Source organism: Onychostoma macrolepis, unplaced genomic scaffold (assembly GCF_012432095.1).
Source record: "Onychostoma macrolepis isolate SWU-2019 unplaced genomic scaffold, ASM1243209v1 Scaffold66, whole genome shotgun sequence".
NCBI lineage: Eukaryota > Metazoa > Chordata > Actinopteri > Cypriniformes > Cyprinidae > Onychostoma > Onychostoma macrolepis.
Window position 1 is genome coordinate 16,004 of NW_026704887.1, and position 2,670 is coordinate 18,673.

Sequence of the window (2,670 nt, forward strand, 5' to 3'; positions counted from 1 at the left end):
GACCCCTCTGTAGGTTGTTGTGTATGAAGTGTCCTCAGAGCAGAGTTAAACAAGATGGCCTTGTAGGACATACAGGAACCCCATGCGGGCCAGATGTGGGCCAGATCTGGGCCGACCCTGCTTGCTGTCTGGGAAATATTTGATATTTATTTGATAAATTTTTTTTGAATATTTGATAAACTTTTGAATGTTTGAGGTTTTACTTACTAGTCAGACGGTTCATCGCGCTTTGGAGATGTTCTTCGACAGGAGATCCGCTCCAGCTCTGCAGCACAACCATCAGCATGGAAGAATAGGAACAATATGTCACATAGCCAACAAAATGTAGTATATAATGTCAGGATTATTAGAAATAAACTACAGCAGAGGTGAAATGCAATAATAATAATAATATACAAAAAATCTTAAGATACCAGAATTCATATTTTTAGGTTTTACAGATGCATGATGATATAGTTGAAATGTATAGTGAAAAATTCATATAAAGTTATTTAATAAGATTTCTCAGATCACCTGTGTTTCCTGTATCTCTGTCAGCAGCTCCCATTACAAATTTTCTTGTAACTTCCCCTGTTTTAGGTCTTTTTTTCTGACGCTCCTGAAATCACAGTACAATTTATCAATATTTGATTGCAATGAAAGTTCAAAACGTGTTTGAAATAGTTTCAGCCCATTAGTTCATGTAAGTGACGTCACCGATTGACCCCACAGTGCAGACTTTTAGGTTAAATTAATTTAGCTTATAGTGACTTCCATTTATCTATTGACAAAGTATCAGCAAAACATTTACAAAACTATCAAAGCCGCTCATCTACACATAAAAGGTGATTAAAAGCTCAAGCGTTCATTAATAAGAGCTCAAATCTATAGCTTACCTCTAATTGTTAGCCTCTGATGCTAACGGTCTTTTTGAAGACACTAAACCACTCCTGTAAAGTAAAGATTCAACAGAAACGTGTCAATTACATGTAAGAAAGTGTCAGGAACAGTTGTATGTATTATTTGTGTAACTTTAGGGACTAAACCTACCTGAAAGCAGTGAAAACAGCAGAGAGACAGCCTCTTGCTACTTGTCAGCTGAGTGAGTTGACGCCCTGTTACCATGGTAACCTCCTCCGCTTCAGTTTAAATGTGATTTGAATGCTCAACGCGCGCGCTCATTGGCCGTCCACACGAACGCGGTTATTTTCAAAACAGCAGCTTTTTCTATGCGGTTTGGCCATTCGTCCTCACGCAGACGCTGCAGCAGGTCACTGAAACCGAACATTTTGAAAACTCCTGCCAGGGTGAAGATTTTAAAAAGCTCCGGTTGCAGTGTTATCATGTAGACAGCTAAGTTTTTGGCTTGTGACGTCGGAGCCTGCGCTGTTATCTCCGCCTACTGGAAACTTTTTCAGGCTTCTGATTGGCCAACATGGCCTAAAACACATCAACGTTACATAAATAGTACATAAAAGTCAAATAAAATGTCCTGAAACTTCATCATGTATTGTTTAGTAGGCCTACATCAAACTGTAAATTGAATGAGAATATGAAAGCAGTGAAAACAGCAGAGAGACAGCCTCTTGCTACTTGTCAGCTGAGTGAGTTGACGCCCTGTTACCATGGTAACCTCCTCCGCTTCAGTTTAAATGTGATTTGAATGCTCAACGCGCTCATTGGCCGTCCACACGAGCGGTTATTTTCAAAACAGCAGCTTTTTCTATGCGGTTTGGCCATTCGTCCTCACGCAGACGCTGCAGCAGGTCACTGAAACCGAACATTTTGAAAACTCCTGCCAGGGTGAAGATTTTAAAAAGCTCCGGTTGCAGTGTTATCATGTAGACAGCTAAGTTTTTGGCTTGTGACGTCGGAGCCTGCGCTGTTATCTCCGCCTACTGGAAACTTTTTCAGGCTTCTGATTGGCCAACATGGCCTAAAACACATCAACGTTACATAAATAGTACATAAAAGTCAAATAAAATGTCCTGAAACTTCATCATGTATTGTTTAGTAGGCCTACATCAAACTGTAAATTGAATGAGAATATGAAAGCAGTGAATGCAAAACATTGTTTTAAGTCAGTTGTATATAAATAAAACAACAGGATATACTATTCTATAATATAACATATCATATAATATCATATGAGGCATGAATATAATTTCACATGTAAACACAATTAAACACAATATGAGCTTTATGTTATGCATTTTAAAAATATATTTTCAAAATATATTTTCAAAATATATTTTCAAAATATATTTTCAAAATATATTTTCAAAATATATTTTCAAAATATATTTTCAAAATATATTTTCAAAATATATTTTCAAAATATATTTTCAAAATATATTTTCAAAATATATTTTCAAAATATATTTTCAAAATATATTTTCAAAATATATTTTCAAAATATATTTTCAAAATATATTTAACAGTGTTTCACATATATGTGAATATATTAGCTTTCTGTATGGGACAACATTGGGATTTTAGTCAAAAATATTTTAAATGGATTTTAAATGTGGGTCAAGATCGGCAATACTTATGTGGCCCACATATCTACATTTGACATCTGGCCCATGTCTTGTGTGCCGTCTTAAACCCGGTACCACCTCTGCCAAACCCGGGCCATGTTTGGCCCACATGCTGTATGCCAGTGCCGGATGAATGCCAGCTGTGCCAGAT

At 36.5% G+C, this 2,670-nt stretch overlaps 1 long non-coding RNA gene across 1 annotated transcript; it reads right to left on the minus strand.

Moving 5' to 3' along the window:
- Nucleotides 1-366: 366 nt before the first annotated feature.
- On the minus strand, nucleotides 367-1,429 carry LOC131535687 (uncharacterized). The gene is made up of 3 exons (XR_009269722.1): nucleotides 1,030-1,429; nucleotides 876-929; nucleotides 367-598 (listed from the first exon to the last, which is right to left on the minus strand). It is a non-coding gene; the product is annotated as an uncharacterized LOC131535687 (long non-coding RNA).
- Between the last annotated feature and the right edge of the window lie 1,241 nt (nucleotides 1,430-2,670).